The sequence below is a fragment of the Anastrepha obliqua genome, chromosome 1 (assembly GCF_027943255.1).
Source record: "Anastrepha obliqua isolate idAnaObli1 chromosome 1, idAnaObli1_1.0, whole genome shotgun sequence".
NCBI classification, from domain to species: domain Eukaryota; kingdom Metazoa; phylum Arthropoda; class Insecta; order Diptera; family Tephritidae; genus Anastrepha; species Anastrepha obliqua.
The window spans coordinates 69,016,195-69,035,226 of NC_072892.1; the positions used below are offsets into that span (position 1 = coordinate 69,016,195).

General features: G+C 34.6%; 1 protein-coding gene across 2 annotated transcripts in view; it reads right to left on the reverse strand.

Moving 5' to 3' along the window:
- Positions 1–19,032, reverse strand: part of LOC129253424 (putative cysteine proteinase CG12163) — a 68,244-nt gene that overhangs the window by 33,335 nt on the left and 15,877 nt on the right. The gene's annotated exons all lie outside the window — the stretch shown is intronic.

The following is a 19,032-nucleotide window of genomic DNA, read 5'->3' on the forward strand; positions in this document are numbered from 1 at the left end:
CCACTGCTTCACATCAGTAAAACTTACGCCGTCTTGAGTTAATTTACCTCTGCATATGTTTTCAATTTTTTACAATTTAAAAAATGGATTACATTTTGCGATAAAAATGTATTCAATTGTGCGAAAATCTTAGACATTTTGAGAAACTGTTTCGGTAATGATACTCTAAAGAAAACATTTACGAGTGACATGAACACTTCAGAGGAGATCGTGAGCCCATCGAGGATGACGAGGTAAACTCGAAAATCGTCAATATAGAAAACTGATTTAAACATAAATAAAGTGAAAGAAAAGTTGATCAATAACAGCAAATTAATAATAATCCATCGCTTATGGATCCGTTCGGGACTTGGGTTTGCGCTGTGTTGCTGCAAAGTTGATCCCAAAGGAACTGAATGAAAAGATTTTCAGTGCTGATTCTGACCCAACATTAGTCACCCGCATCATTATTGGACGCGAAACATGCGCTTATGAGTACGACACGTAATTCATACATCCGGCGAGTGAGTGGAGAGCTCCGAATGAACCACGACCAAAAAAAAGCACGTTGTTTTCAGTCAAAAAAGAAAGGGATGCTCATGGTTTTTATGAATTACAGCATTTTTATGAATTACACCACGAATTTTTGACAGAATGGCAGACAAATAAAAGGACTATTTTTTGTGTGTTATGAGACGTTTACGTGAAGCACTTCGTCGAAAAAGAAAGGATTTGTGGGAAAACAATTCGTGGATTTTGAACCATGATAACGCGCAGCGCCATCATTGCCCGTGACTAAGAACGAAACGAATACCATCCAACAACCATCGAATCCCCTTGATATGTCTACGTGGGATTTTTTCTATTCGATTGAGTCAAAAAGTCACTGCAGGGAACGTGTTTTAACAGCTGAAAGGAAATAATGGAATAATCGAAGGCGGCCCTGGAGGTTATACCAAAAATGTTTCGAAAGCTGAATTATGCCAGATAAATACGTTGCAGTTGATAATACTTTGAAGGCGATTATACCACTTTTGAGGAATAAATTTGTATTTTGAATTTTGTGAAGATATTCTGAGAACATTTTGATCAAGTCTCAAACTTTTACAAAAATTCGAAAAATTCCAAAAACTTTTTTTCACAATTGCTCTGGTTTTAACTAAAATTTCTATAAACATTCTTGATGTTCAGTTTTATAGCTTATAAAATTTTAGTACAATGGAGTGAAAGTTTTAAGTTACTAGAAAATCCCGTTCATTTTGTATAATTTACTTCCTTGGCGATATTGCGCATTTTCTCTATATAACAAATGTATGGAATTTTTTTGCATACAATTTTTAATTTTAATTTATATTTTGTTATACACTTTTATAAAAAAATAATTGAGCATAAAAAAAACACACAAAAAAATTTTGAGATGCTATCGTTTTGTCGCGAGTCCCCGTTATCCAGAACGGCAGAACTTGTCGAGACGTGGAAGAGGAAGAAACAGTAGAACACTTCATGTGTAATTATCCAGCCTTAGCTAGTAGTAGAGCAAGGATGTTAGGAACATACTATTTTGACTCTCTTACGAAACTATCCGTTGTTGGGATAAAACCTATCCCACGAGCGTCTAAATAGTTCCACGATAAATGAACACTAAGGTTACCTTGTTACGCAGTGGCACCACAACGGACCTACCCGGACTAAGTGGGTTGTGAGTCTAAACCGACTGCCACAAAAACCTAACCTAACCTGTCCCGAACATTTTATATTTAAAGACGTCTACAATTATGCACTTGGGGTTGTCTGAAGAATGGTTTGAGTCTAAAAATTTACGCAGAGCAGAATGTGTTAAATTGCTGGATTCGGAAATTTGAAAGCCAAACAACTAAAGAACACAACTTGGCTTGAAAACAATCTACCTGCTATTGATGCTGAAGATTCAAAACCTGGAATCTCAGAAGTTGGCAAGTCGTCATTAAGCTTTAGTTAATCTTGTTTAGGAGTCAGCAAAATAAAGTAGAAAATATAGTTGCGAATTATTCATTAGAAAAAGTTTTTTGCGCAACTCATACTGAGAGAGAAGAAGAACCATCACCAGGGAAAGACTTAGAGAGAGGTATGTCTGAAACAATGTCTACAGATGGAGTAATATCACTTATATTACAATATATTTAACATCTAATTTCTTATCATTTAGATTTGTTCCAAATAACTGTAAAGTAAATATTTATCCATCTTTGCATAAAATATTATATATTGGCGATAACTGGCGCGTAAACCTCTGTTAGGTGTTTGGCCGAGCGCCTCCTCCAATTAATGTTGTTCCACAAATGGATGGACCTACAATTTTAGGCCGCTGCCGAATGAAGGAAGGTTTGACATTGCCTGCCGAGGGGCGACCGCAATTGAAACAAAAACCTCTTCTATCATCTCGTTGTTCTGAGTCCACAGAACGGTTTCGAAACCGGCCACTACTGAATGGAAGTCACGCACCATAAAGTATTATTAATTAAAAAAAAGTTTTTATCCTGCCGAAAATAGCATTGTAGTGACTGCCAGTAACTGGTTAGATAGATCTACGGGATGTGCTTAATTTATACTCTAAAAAGAAAAAAATATCACAGGGACCAATGCATCTACTTAAATCGGCTAATATTGAATTTACTGCAGATATCCAAAATCAATATAGTTAATATCTACTTTTAATATTTTTATTACTTTTTTATATGTATAATATATTATTTTTATTTATTAGAAAAATGTAAAATATTGCACTAACAATTTTAACTCACTGGCTGCATTGGCCTTCGGTGGTATAATATAGTAATAATATGTTAACATGTTAAAAAAATTAACTTTTTTCAAATAATTTTTTAAGTATGTTTTATCCTAAAACGAACCCAGGATATTTCAGTTCAAAAAACTCTATACCCTAATTTTGAGTATTGATTAAATCTTAAACTATTAATTTTTTGCAAACTATTTTCGGTTTACAAGTCTACAAACAAACTAACTTTTTTAAGAATTTAACAAATATCCAAAATGCATACTTAGATAACTTGACATGGAACCGTTCTTGTGAACAATAGTTGACCAAATGCATGAAAGTTAAGGTATGATGAATTTGTTATAAAACGACTGACAGGGACAGGAGAAAACATTGGTCCTACGAAAAGAACAATACACACCATTTTAACGTATGGTGTAGAGGCGCGAGCTGAAAATGTACAACAAAACAAATACTACGCCATCCAGAAATGTAAATTTTACCAACGCAGGAGAAAATGGTCCAGATTGCGTAATAAATGAAGCAATAAAGAAGGACAAAAGAAACTGACATTTTTAAACTTCTAAGGACTAGAAGACGAGCTTGGAATGACCATAGAACAAGAGCACCCAGTGATCGAATAATAAGGATTGCTAGAAATTCTGAACCAAATGGAAGACGTGCACCGGGAAGATCTCCAAAACAATGGAAGGCAACCTGGATATCTACGTCAATTGAAGACACATAAAATTCTTTTTATTATAATGGATTTCTGATTTTAATGAATTTTATGTTTACTCGTGTAATGAAATGCAATATATTGGATGAAGAAAAATAAGCGAAAAGCCTCTCGGGGGGGAAGTAGAAAATTCACCCAACACATTTTATTCGAGTTGAAATTCAAAGTCACATATTTTGTGAAGAATTATGATCAGACCAGGGTTGGGAAGATGAGAACCGACTAATAATACAGTTTTATGCCGCTTCTGAAATGCGATTTGCTTGTGAGAAACATTTTTATGGCACAAATACACTCGGAAGCATGGTATTGCCACCTTCGAAAGACATGGTGAGATGGTGTTTAGGAGACACTTTTTCTTGGCAAAGGTGCACTATTACCAGCCGAGATGCATCCGCTATTGAAAAGCATGTTTACATAATTTAATGATTCATGTCTACAACGAACCCCGAGCCAGGGAATAAACAAATGTAATTCTTTCATTGCACTCCGCTATGGAGCAATGACTTATCCTTTTAGCAATGTGAACCATTACATCACTGCAGATATTCTCGAGCAAGTGCATTAATGTGCCTGAATAATGTTAATTGTTCGCCGCCTGATATTCTGGAAGCACCAAAGAGTCTTTCACCAAAGTATCAAATGGCTTTTGATTTGTATTTTATCGAGATACAATTTTGTAAAGAATCGAAGTCCATAGAGCTTGAGTTCCGTAAAATGCCATCAATTTACAAAAAAAAAAAGAAAACAAAATTTGATATACTTTTTGTGCGTTTGTCCCAGTATTCATCACATAACATCATATTAAACCTTTATAAAACCAGTTACGTGCTTATTTCGTTCTTTTTTTTAAATTAACAAATATGCCGTATATCAGCTTTTTGTTGCGACTTTTTTCTAAATTAATTAATCGTAATTAAACAATTGATAAGAAATGTTTTGTAACCCGTGTTTGCGGTCGAGAAACAAAAGGAAAGGCAAATTACAACAGTCGATTCGACAATACCGGGACGAACCGGATTTATACTCCAGCAGCATTGCGTGGGGAATGTTTATGCTGCTACAACAACAACAACAATGCATACATATAAAATATAGAAATAAATATAATTGCTCTAAAATATGCTGTGCATTTTCTATTTTACTAAAAATATTCAAACCAATTTCGCTAATGCATCCGAATGACCACAAACACAAATATCCCAGTACATGCGTTTTGGCATCAACTTAGATATGTACCATAACTGCATATTGTCATGAACATTATGGGTAGTAATAAGGAAGTATACATCTAACTTCAGTTAATGCATAACAGAAAATTCACCGAACACATTTTATTAGAGCTGAAATTTGTTAAACACCGCAAATTCTATTACAATCATAAATGTATTTCATTTATGTTGATTTGAAAATGGCATGAGTTGAATATTAAAATTAGCCAACAAAGTCAAATATGTTATGCAACCACAGGCTAACCAAAACTTTTCACCGAATTGCATTTATTAAGGCTAATAATTATTTTTTGTTTTTAAATAATTATTTTAATAGACGCGGAGGGGATTTAACATTGTTGAATGTGAAATTATTGAGCGAATGGATGGGAAAATGCAAATAAAAGCAGCTGTAAATTTCATATATGGACAAGCACCTGTAGTATCGGTCACAAAAATAAGGACATTCGTTGGCACTAAACTAAAGGGTTTTCTAAGAGGAACATGTCGTCGATGTTGAGAGCCTGTGTTAGTGCGAAGCTGCGGGCATTTGAACGATATTATATTCCATATAAGGGCCTTAAAACAAAAAAAGCAAAAAGGATTTGGCTAATAACTCACACACAGTTTGTTTTACTCTATTTCATCAACCCTTATTGGAAAACTCTCTATTATAATTTTCTTCCCTATAACAAATATATAGAAAGTTTTTAGATGAGGTATGACTATGTCAGGTGTTTAACTGTGGTTCTCCTCGAATTCGAGTTTACGTTGTTTACCGCTTTATGCCAATTTTAAATAGCAGATGATATCAGGGTAAAGTTTTTCTTAGCAAAATGCACCTGAAGGTTTGCCATTTGCCCACATTTGGGCGAACGCAATAAGAAAACAAATTTTCTTTAATTTGACACTTCATGCCCACATTGGGCTTCGAACTCGAACCAACTCAATGGTATTTATGCACAAACCCATCTTTGTTATGACGGCCTTCAGCAGAGAAATTTTATATAAAATATTTCTAATTCAGTATACGGCATGATAACCGCGAAAAAAAAGTTGGCAACGCTGCAACTAAATGCATTTTGTGTATTTCCCCTACAAATGTTATAACGACGTATTTGAAGGTTCACAACAAAATAAGAACAGTTGAAGAAGATAGATACTTTTGAGATTAGAATCAAATTTTGTATTCTTTTTTTTGCATTTATAAGTGTTAATATATTTAAGCCAAGAGCGATTAGTGCAACTAAACGAGAAAAGCAATCAACTGACACAATTAGAGAAACAGGGGCTCAATTCTAAAGGGTGTTTTTTTAGAGGTTAGGTTTTCAAGATGAAATAAAACGTATATAATTTAATGTTATGGCCAAGAATTTAGCTTTATTATAAAGATAAGGGTTTGCCATTATGTTTTAAAAATGATTTCGTGCAAGTGGCCGCCGCGGCTGGCTCGAATAAATTCCAGCCGAGAGGCCCAATTTTCGACCACTTTTTGCAGCAATTGGGGCCGTATGTCAGCAATAACGCGCCGAATATTCTCTTCCAAGACGTCAATCCTCTCGGGCTTATCTGCGTAGACAAGCGACTTCACATAGCCCCACAAGAAATAGTCCAGCGGTGTTATATCGCACGATCTTGGAGGCCACGCCACAGGTCCACGGCGCGAGATAATGCGGTCACCAAAAATTTCCTTCATTAAATCGATTGTTGCGTTGGCTGTATGGCATGTAGCGCCGTCTTGTTGGAACCAAAGGTCGTCCACATCAACATCGTCCAATTCAGGCACGAAAAAGTCATTAATCATGGCTCTATAGCGCTCTCCATTGACTGTAACATTATGGCCGGCTTCATTTTTAAAGAAATATGGACCAATGATTCCCTCTGCCCATAGAGCACACCAAACAGTGACTTTTTGAGGATGTAACGGCGTCTCAGCAATGGCTTGTGGATTATGTTCACTCCAAATGCGACAATTTTGCTTATTGACATACCCATTCAACCAAAAGTGAGCTTCATCGCTGAACAAAATTTTCTTCGATGCGTCGCGCGAACCGAACCATTATTTTCGTAATAAATTTGCACGATTTGCAAACGTTGTTCAGGTGTAAGTCTATTCATTATGAAATGGCAAACCAAACTGAGCATAAATCAAGTGACAGCTGTCAAAAAGACCATCTACGAAAAAAGTAGTGCCAACTTGAAAACCTAACCTCTAAAAAAAACACCCTTTATTTACCTCAAACAGTAAGAAGACGTTTGGTTGAAAATAAGCTTTAAGGCAGATGTGCAAAAACTCATATTAAGCGAGGTTCGGTACATATAAAAAATTGGCAAAGCGAAATTAGTTGCAAGTGATGTTAAACAGTATGTCGTCTAAAAACACCACAAATCAGTTGAAACATTGAAATAATAGAATTACGATATGGTGATTATGAGCTCTGATTTGGATACAATAAATGATAAAACAGTTGTTTCACATCTGCATACTTGAGGAGATTATGGTTCCATTTACAGAGTTAGGGATGGCCCTAGTATAGAAAAATCAGTAGGAAAATGCTCTGAAACATACTTTGGCCCTTATAGCATACATACTCGGGAAATTTTGCCGCAGTGACAGCACTTGGCCAGATAGACTCAAAAATTGGGCAGAATTATGGTAAAATATTTAAAAAGCTTGACATTCTATTTCGCAAATGCTCAAGTCAACTCAGTGCCAAGAAGGTACCAAGTTGTGTTAAATTATTTTTAACTAAAATTTGATTGAGTTTTATCAAATTTTAATATGGCAATATTGTTGTTATTGTTCTTATTCTCATCTCGTTGCAATCAACATAATCTTGTTAATTTTGACTTTTGAATAAGATTAACGTGAAAAACTAAACTTGTGTAACATATTATATTTATTTAAAAAAGATTTTGCGAGAGTAGATTTTTATCAACGCATGTTATTATTTCATTGTTCTAAACTGTACGTATGTGAAAATATCGGTATGGCAGAGTAATTCTGCATAATGTTTTGTAATGCTCATAAAGTTTAATGAATTTTTGAAAATGTCCATCGTAACAGACACATTTAATTAAGGAAAATTTAATTGTGGCCAAAATTAATAATTTCAATAATAGTATAAGAGTATATTATGTCACCTCGCTGATAATGTGGATGGTCAATTGACTACCTAATAAATGAAATGACTATTTAAGCTTCGCGTATGAAAATTCATTGTGTACACAAACAACAAAAATAAATCCAAAAACCATAAAAATCCGCTGGTGGCGTTGTTGGTAAACGCTGTCGATAAAGAATTTGTTAATATGTAATAAATATGCAGGTAAAAACAAATATATATATATATACATATGTACATATATAATTATTTATTTACATATATACATATATATATATTTACATATATACATGCACATATATTGAGAACAGAGCTTAAGGGGTTAGGGGTAGTCAGAATTTTCAAAAAATTGATTTTTTTTTTTTGCATTTTCTTAAAGTATAATGTTTTAAAAATATTGTGTAAAAATTTGAAGTGAATCCGACAAATACTTTTCAAGTTATTCAACAATTAACAAAGGGCGCTCGGCCGCTCCGGAGCCGATAGCAAAACTTTAAATGCGTTTTTCTCAAAACTAATATATGTTTTTCAAACTGGTGAACACTGTAACTTAAAAACCGCTACGTAGATTTCAATAAAATTTATACAGCTTTTGAAAAACATAAAAAACTTGTGCTTGATCGAAGGATTTTTTTTTTTTTTTAAATTTCGATTTTTTTTAACAATTAACTGTTGGTTTTTTGCTCTAAAATCTGGAAACAATTTTCTGAGGCCGCCATTTTGTTCATTTTGAAAAAAAAAAGCTTCGATCAGGCACAAGATTATCTATTAATAAAACTAATTTTTCTTGTCCGATTGGTTTTAGATGAATCTGCAAGGACTTGTGATGTTCACCGCAAGGGACTTCTGGAGAAACGGGCTTCACACAAGCAGCGATAACTTTTGCAATTATAAATTTTTTTTTGTGAAATTTTGGTGAAGTCAAGTTAAAACATGATGTTTTTATGCTATGTTTTTATTTTTGTTAAATAAATTAATTAAGTAGCAAAAAAAGATTCGTGAAAATCATCATTTTTTCGGGCCTCTGACTACCCCTAACCCCTTAAGGTAGACGAGAAACGTCAACACAAAAGCCACTAATTAAATGATTGAAAGTAGTTGAAAAGTTAAAAGCGAAAAAGAAATGAAAAATACTGAATGGCCTTTAACTTTGGTGGGATAAGTGTTTTTGCACACACAGCGATGCAGAGAGGAGCCAGTGGAAACAGATATTACGAAGCATCTTCCAAACCACAAACTACTACTACTACTACCAACATACACGCAATAGATGCAATAGAAATTAGCCATAAAATGCTTTTTATAACCGGTTGAATGCTTTTGGGATTTTTCATTCTCATTCCAATGGTTTTGGTTAACATTGCATCTATGACCGGTGTAGTGAATGCCAACAGGCTTCTATACCACTTGACTTGGTTATCGTTTGTTTTTTAATTTCCACAGACAAGCACGTTTTGGCGCCAGAAGTCGACGAGCCAATTGCTGTGCAACTATGGGAACATATGATAAATTGCTGGATGTCCTAGTTTAAGCAAAAAAAAAACAAAAACAATATTCTAATAAATATCTAGAGTAAAATTCATAACGCACGTTTAATTTGTTATGGCTTTAATTAAACCTATTCAGCTAGCGGTGACTCAATACTTGTATTTTTACGTAAATACCAAATTCAATCGTTTTTCAAGCAGCAAGTAGCTTCTTTTTACTCGATGGATTTTTTTTTTGTGGTGTACATATTTACTTAGACACGATTTCAACAAAATGGTGCAGAAGCGCTAGTTGGATTCTGGATAAATTACCACTTTAACCAACTTAGACACGGGAGCGATTATAAATTCTGCATGACAATATCACTTTGGGTAAAATTTCTAGTAACAATGATAAACAAAACCTTAACAGCCCAAATTTATTGAATTATAATTCCGTATTTTATTTTCAGAATTCTGTAAAGACAAAATAATGTAATATTAATACTCTGGATATTAAAATTCGGCATACAAATTTATTTTGAGCCATAACTCTGTGTTTATTGAAGTACTGTAAGAAAAAAAAATTATGTTTTCAAAGAAAAAAATTGGTATGCATTAAAAACTCAAAATTAAGTCAAAACAATTGGCAAATAAACAGTACTTAATATATCGATGTTAAAACATTTACATTCAAACACACACACATACAAAATTGGCGCTTCCACCCTTTTTGGTGTTTGACCGAGCTCCTCCTCGTATTTGTGGCATGCGTCTTGATGTTGTTCCCCAAATGGAGGGACCTACAGTTTTAAGCCGACTCCGAACGGTAGATATTTTTTACGAGGAGCTTTTTTATGGGAAATATAAACATATACAGCCTGTTTAATAGAAGCAGAAGTGGACAAATCCAACATTTCAATCCCATTTTGCTATTTTCACTCTACACACCTTCGGCTTCGATACTTGGGGTCGTTCTCTTGTAAAATCCAAAGTTGGCTAGTTCTTCAAAATATCTTCGCAGCTAATTGCAATGATATCTTTTGGTAAATTTTATTCATCGAAACTGCATTTAAATTAGCGGTAAGCACAAATAAACGGTCAAACCCCTTTTTAGAGATGCCGCCCCAAACATGAGCCTTAAATGGATGTTTAACAGCTCCTTGAACTTGTCGATTATTAGCAGTCCATTAAAACCGACGTATGCATATATTCGCCCAAAGGGAAGATTCATCCGTGAATTTGCTTAAGCCCATATATGATGAGAGCAACGGTTTTTCAATGTGTTCCGGAAACGTCCGGTTCGCGTCTTCGGATACATTAACACTACTTTTGCTTCTTCGGGTTTTGCTTTGGAGAGGTACTTTTTTTGGGCATACTCCGGGAAACTCGTCAACGTTTTTAACTTTGGTATATTGCTGCACCCGTTTATTTACGAACGTCTTCTACTTCTTCGAAAGTTGTGCTGTAGACGCATGTGACCTTTTTGGACCTTTAGGGTGTATAAATAGAAACACTGCTTCAAATCGTACGCTTTCTAAATTTCTTATAAAACTAACAAATTAACACGATAAGCCTATAAAAATGATAAGCCATTTAGCAGCATTCACATTTTCTCCTGCTACCTGCGTTCAATTTTCAGCGATTTAAACCGTTTCTAAAATTAGTGCTAGTTATTTTAATAAAATTGCCTTAATATAAGTTTCTGTCACTCAACCTCTGAGAACTTTTAAAACAGGATTTTGCAATGTAGAATTTTGATAATACAGAATATTTCGCCATAAAAATTTCTTCCCCAACCCAAAATTGAACACTTGTAATAATAAATCAATTTTTGTCATTGCCATACGGGTATTTGCAACTTTTACGATTTTCACTATAAATTGCAACCTGTATTTTCACTTCATTATATCAGCCACGACTGCAACATAAGTATCCATGTCGATTATTTCTTTAGAAATTTAAACATATACGAGTATATGCAAATACTTGAAATAAATACGCAAAGAAACAAAAATACTTACAAAACCTGATATTGTCATCAATTTTTTTTCTTTTTATGTATTAAACTTCTTTTTTTCCTTGATTACACGCAACAGCTACTGGTTTGACTCTTTATCAGAAAACCTCACTCAAATTTGTCAGAGAATCAAGTATAGAAATGCTTTCTCGGTGAATTCTGGAAACTTCTGCCGATTTAGGGAACAAAGGTATTTCTTGGACCACTTTGCCTTATTCCGTTGACGGAACTGTGTTATTTTGTAAGTTGGATGCTGTTGCACACAGTTATTTATAAACATTGTTTTGCTAATTATTGTTCACTTTTTTTAGAAATTTTTTCAAAAGTGCTCTATTTCTAGAAAATTTGATTCCAAAATAACCAGATATTCCTTCCAAGAAAATATTATTTAGAATATAAAAGTTTGGGTTTAATGTCTTACGCTTTACGAGAAATCAGTCCAGCCGCGAATGAAGTTTAATGGGGATTCCGAAGATTGGTGCTGTTGTCGCTATTTTGCAATACGTGCTAAATAAATTCTCGGAAATAGATTCCAGCCAAGGTACATTGCATTAGAGCAGCCGATTTAACTTTTTCCCATTTATTTTGTCTCTAAATTGTCAAATTTCGTTTAAATTACTATAAACTGTCAATTTTGTTTATAGACTTTGACATTCTAGTAACCAAAAACAAAACCAAAATAAAATACTTTTGTTGTTTTTGCTTTACTGCTAGTGTCTGTTCAATGTCTTTGATTCCAGCCTTTTTAAAACAAGCTGAGTTATAATAACTGCAGCTAATATCAAAACCATTTCAAAACTAAAAAATCGTTACAAAACTATTGAGTGAAACTACTTATTACACAAATTTAATTATTCACTTGGCCTACTCAATATTTTAAATGATGCATTAAATAGGCACATTTACAGCCATTATTGATAGTCATGATGACTGGTGTAGCAGCATCAGGCAGAGCAATGTTGTTTATGTGTTAAAACATTCCGTGAGATAACCGCGAGCGCTGCACGCGTTGGTATTGACGCTAACTGCATTGAGAGACGACTTTGAATCTGCAAATTTTTGCATTGATGGCTTTGATGTTTCTACCACGACTTTTGCCGTTGCAACCAACTATGCGGTTATGGTTGTGCCAGTAACAGTCCTGACGGTCTATTTGCGAAATGTAATTTATTCGGTGTTGTTGTTTTGTTATTGCCTAAAGCCAAACCTATTGGATATTTGGATTTGGCTGCATCAAGAAGCGTTGCATTTCGAATAAATTACGAATTAATACGTAAGGCGGTGACGGCGATTCTACCAATAGTCAATAACAAACAAGCAAAAGGCAGACCTGGGCTATCGTTAAATGGTTCAACAGCCAACGGTCAATGGAGCATAGTACAACAATCAACTGCCAACCAGCAAAATGATGATGAAACCAAGTGTAACGTATCAATATAAATACAGGGTGATTCATTTGCAGGCAACTGTTTTAATCGAATATTGTTTTGGTATCTTAACACCGTCGCTTCAACAATGTTCGGAAATATCGAGATGTTTCCAAAGTGTGGCCAAAACTGTGGTTATCGTTTAGTGACAATTCGGTTTCGATTTTGGAACGGTGACATCACCAGCTCGTATCTTTCGAAAATGCTGCTGGAAACGTTATTTCTGTTAGCAATGTATAGGTGTAATTACCGTCTTTTTGAGGTCTGAAATAGACCATTTGAACTTAGGCGAATTTAGGTTTGAATAGCATGCACAGCCATGCCATAAAGGCCATTAAGAACCATTTTTTCGACTTCCCGTTTATTTGAGGATTATGGCATGATAAATTCGCCTTCATTTACTCAACAACCGGTTGATATTAAATATTTATTTAATACTAGAGAATAGGTGGCAACATTAAAGAAGGATAGAAAAGAAACAAATGGCAAATAATACGGTTTGTGAGAAAAGGGTTACACAATAAGAGAAAAAAAATTGAAAAAAACTCAACTTCAAGTGGTATTTTTCTATATTTGGTGGATTGAGTAATTGAAAATAATATTTTCTCTTAAGAAACATTTCTTCACCCCATGTATATAAAAACCACGTTTTCCCCATCAACGAAAACAAATCAAATCCGATCAGCTGTTTCATGGTGGCACCATCCAAGCGACAAATGTTAACCAGTTAATTGACTAATTTGTCTACGGCATATGTATATGGATATGCATAACAGACAATTTAGAAAACGAAGATGTGTTTAGAGAGAGGATAAAGTTCAACCGATAGTCAGAAAATGGTTCTAAAATTGATACTCTAGGCTCGATAATTGCATTACTGCTTTCTTGGCGGTGTCAACTGTCCGCCTTCCAGCTGTGACTTGACCCTACTAGAAACGTTCAAGGCCTCAAAGCGAGGCCTCTTGAGATAGAGCCGAAAAACGTCAATGAGGTTTTGGATAATTGGAAGTTAGGAAACGCAGTCAGAGGAGTGAATTCGTCTTCCGCAAATTCCGGGAAGGTTTTTTCCAATAAAATACCACAAAATGTAATAAAATGAATTTTGTTTATTTTATTTCATTTATGAAAAAAAAATGTACTTATAATTGGAACACCATGTACCTATGAGTTGCATTGATGCATTGTGCACGTAGTCTTATCAAAATAACAAAAACAACGACAACCGCACATAAATTACGTAGCATATTTAGGCATTTAAGCCGGTGTGTTAGCATTGACAACCAAACAGGCCCGAAAGCCAGATAACTAAAGACCAACCGACAGGGGCCGATGTGTAAGGGAGCATTTTCAAATAATCAAAAATTATTGACGAGGCAGTTGTACAGGATGAGCAGTTGCAGGAAAGGGTCGTTTGTTAATTATAGTAAAGAATTTCCTACTTTTTACAAACTTTTAACAAATTTCTATGAGTGAGAGAGCTGCGTAAACAAATAAAATCACAAAGTCACAAGGGCGTGACGCTCATTTACATTCAATTGTGGCGCGCAGACGGTTCAATGGATGCTGAGAGAAAACAAAAAAAAGAGGAGTAGGCACAGTGATCAAGTGAACGGAGAACGTCGGTTGCACAAACAAAAAGCAATAAAAGTAACAAACACACATTTTTAATAAGTATTGATCCATTTTTGTTCTGATAGCACCAACTAAATACACGCCGAATTAAAAACAAAGTTGAATAATACAGAATAGCTTTGAATTATGCATCAATGCTGGCGACGTCTACAAAGAGTTATTATGCATACAAATTCAAAATCTATACTCTATAACTATAAATTCAAAACCTATTGAAGAACAAAACAATCAAAATCTATTCCGTATTCTCCATTTAAGCTGCGATTCAACTCATATGAAAATTTCCAAAATTAAGTCATCCTATACCAAACACATTGCCGCTGTTCATTAACTATTAAGTCAATAGGCGCACTAGTGTCTGTCTAGCTAATAATGAATTGAATGTGTTGTGGTTGCTTAGTCAGCAGTCTCGATACCTCTCCTCTCCAAAACTGATTTACATAAATTTACTATCGCACAACACCAACTGCCACAAGCCAGACAAATGGTCACGAGTAACCGATGTTCAGCCATAGAATCGCATTACTGATTCATTTCTTAATTAACATAAAAAAAATGACGAAAAAAGGACGACGAAGTCAAAATGGAAACGCAAAGGAAAGAAGAAACGACAACAAAAACTTAAAAATAACCAATGAAAAATAGAAATGGTGAGTCTTACTATATAAAAACGAGTGTATTAAAGGGATTTGACTACTGCTTCTATATGCGAGTTATTATCAAATAACAAGTTTTTCAAAGGCGACTGGCATAAAAACCTTTTAAGAATTTACATAAGTATGCATTGATTAAAAGTTCTTTTTTTAATAGTTAAAAAATTAGTCTACACGCTGGCTTCGGTACAACGCGGTTAAGGTTGTATTTGAATTCAAGGTTAAATACATACAGGCGATAGTTGTATATACTTTTAACTATGTTCATATAAAAGCCTGAATCTTTAGACCTTATCATCAAAAGAGTAAACTTTTCCAAAAAAAAATGTATTAAAAATTTCAGCTTTCAGGAAATATTGAGCATTCTATTAAAATGCAGTGGAAGATGTGGTCACCAAGATCCATTTCTACAAGAAAACTATTAAAATTAAAATCAATAAAACTCTATTGGAAAATGAACTATTTAACATAACTCTGAACCAAATACTTTCCAATATAGTGCGCTGCTACTATTTTGAACACAGAGGTACGTGGAGGATACAGCCAGAGTTTCCCGTTAGGAACGTTAGGAAGATTACGAATGCTTTTTGGGTTAATTGGAAAAAGTCAACTTGACTATTCTGCAAGCAGCCAATTTCCTTCATTGCTTGATCTGTAGGAATGTTAATGAAGTAAGTAAAAGTTGAAAGCAAGCAGCAAAAGAGAAGCAACTGAGATAAAGCTTACTAAATAAACTTATTACTTTCAAAACAGGAAGGATTGGAAATTATGTTAAGTTTCCCCACATGGATTTCTATCGATGTGTCTAGGAGAAACCCATTCGATTATGAACAGTTTTTCGATTTTGATGGCCTGAGCTTTCCTCTGAATCTTCTCCGATCCGATTAGAAAAATGAGTATAGAAGACGTCCATTGCCGTACGACTAAGACACAGCATAGGAATTAAGGACTGAGGCAAAGGATATGGTCAAACAGGTATATAATATATATAATTGGTGCCTACACCCTTTGGTGTTTTACGCCCTGAGATTCGAATCTGGGCACTTCTGAATGGTAGTCCTGTACAAACCTATTCGTCTGAGGCGGCCGTTAAAACAGTTACTAATTGGAATTATGAATGGACAACTACTGCGCGCTGATAATAAAGTTCCGTAAGTGTCAAATATTCAAGCCTGATAGGTCCTCAGGCATGCATAGAAAGAGAGATTTAAGATGTCTGAATTTTAATTTAAGCAAAAGCAGGACAGATGAAGAGTACATATACTGATAATAAGAGTATTGAAGCTCCCTCGACCATCTGTAAGCCAAAGATCTCGCCAAGTCAACGCTGAGCTGGCTCATAACTCACCTCTCCAAGAGCAAAGAAGGCACTGCTTTCTCTTTTCATATAAAAAACACATCAAATCAAGTGCTTTGTAAAGCCCTTGTCACCTGATACCCATATTAACTTGATAGCGGATTCAGATGCGACGGAAAGTGAAATCAGACATTTCTCGACAAATTTCGACCTTATCACCATGTTGCTGTTTGGTAATCGGATTAAACGTTGACCTTCTTATAGATAAAATTATACATACACTAGCCTGCAGTTCATCGACTGTCTCTTTGCTAGCGTTTACCTCCGCTTGGAAAGACTGCAGAAATCTTGAAACCTTAACTTCGCTAAATGGGGGATTCTTCCCTGAAGACTTATCTACCAAAGATTTATCTAACTTTGAATCAACAAAACAAAAACTCACTGGACCTTATTTTCAAATGCTACACTCCACCTAATGCTTCCGTAACATTATGTGTGTAGAGAAGGATACGCTTGGACTCAGCGCAGAAGTGCACTGGTCAGTCCCAGAACTTCAAGTTACTGAAGCAATAATCGCTACGCAATAAGCAACATTTTAGAGACATTTTTTTCAAGTATATAATTAAGGTTACTCTCTTTTATCCATAATATAACGTTTAGTTTCGTAAGAATTTGTGTTTCAGTAGATCCAAGATAGTAAAATTAATTAATAAAATAAAATAAATATCTACGGGCATCATATGTCGTTAAGCGCCATAAAGAATATTCAAAAACTTTCTCCAGGAACCCATTTCTCTCCAGCTCCTCAGCTGAAATCAATGTCTACATAAAATTTTATCAAATATTATAATAGCATTTGTATTTACTTTCTTTAGTACAAGTAATGGTACTCAGAAAGCAGTGCTTAATAAAAATCACTCAAGAAAAGTTTGTCAGCATTATCTGATGCTCTCTGGAAAGTAAATTTGTAAAAGCAATCAGCACTCATTACCCGCATTAAGTTCGCAGATATATGTATATGTATGTACATAATAGATAAATTCGTGAATATATATATATTATATCTGCATATGAGCTAAAATGGGTAAAAGCAAAGCTGTATGCTTTTATGCCAAGAGCAGCTCAACGAATTAAATTTGCTCTACAATAGAAAAGTAAAAAATTGTCGAACAATTGAATGTGAGAATACAAATCCAAGTATCAGCCATGGCAGTTTACCAGCTACTTCTTCACCAAATTAACTCGCATTATTTATACGTATAGTATATATATAAGCATGTACATATACAGTAGTACACATTGCAATTCTTGGCACACGCTTTGAATATATGTACGTGCATACGCACATATTATTCAACAAGTTTAGAACAAAAGAATAATAAATTTTCCAGTGACAAAATAATTTCAAATATAGGAATTGTCTATGAATGTGCAGCATGTCAGAAAAGTCGTGGCACATTGAGTTTTTATAATATCTCACAGGAAAACGTTGTAAAAAAACCTAATTGTGCTAACACTTTTTTGACCGTCTGTTTTTCCATGCGCAGCTATACAAAGTTTGTCTATATATTTTGAAAAGGAAGGCAAACAGATTACTGTATGTAGGATATGTATGCGTACATGGCCAAAATCAACATCGAAATTGTGCTTATGTTTAAATCGAATACTTAAAGGTAGTTAAGAACAAAGTAAATCAGGCAGATAGATTAACATCCACTTTGACTTTAGCTTTTCTAAAGTACTCGCACTTCTATTCTGTGTCACACTAAGACCGCCTATTTCGCGCCAGCTTTCATACATATCTACTATGTGAACAATGCACTGGAATTGTGAGAATTCGCTACCAAAATGGTAGAGTTTTACGAATGCGAAGACGATTCGAAGACTTGCCATAAACATCGTGCGATTTGACGTAATTAGATTTATTTTGGTGTCTTATGGTATTGGATAGAAACGAGTATGTAGATAGATTAGAACAATTTCTGAGCTAAAGCACCAGAATTTTAATTTTTTTGTTTAGAATTTTCACCCACTCATAATCGTATAAATAATCTTCCATTCGAATCGGACATTAAAACTTGCATATTCTCCCACGTGGAGACCTCTCCGTGGGCTCTACGAGACAAATATTTTCTCTATAATGTAAATAAAAAACAAATAAACTTATTCGGCAAGCGCCTTCATATAGTAAAGCCGGCTTTTTGGTAAAGCCGTGTCGTCTCTCTTGTCAAAGAACAGTTGTTCATCTTCTAAACTCTTTCAATGAAAATTTTTAATTTTTAGAAAATTGCTAGACACAGTTCGACCTAATTCTTTGGGTTCAATTGGTGTAACCATTTGGCAGAGCTAAAGGTATTAACATGACAAATCCGTTATTCGGTGGAAGGTCCTACAAGTTAGTTAGAAACCAATTTCTCGAAATTTATTTGCAAATCTTGGCAGGTAACCCAATAAGTATCTTTTATCATAAAAAAACTAGTTATAGAAGGTATTTTCGATTCGAATAAATTAATTATAAAGTTATCTTCAGGCATCGTAAGCTTGATTTTCTAATTAGGAGGCTTGCCCAAATTCAAAAAATGCTCGCACAGCTAGAAGAAATTCAAAGATCTATTTGTTAGATTTACTTTAACCCCTTGCCGTGTTTTAACGAGCCTGACTCGTGATGAAAATTGTGGCCCAAACATGAATATGACGGGCCAGGCTCGTGAATAGGTCATCGGGCCAA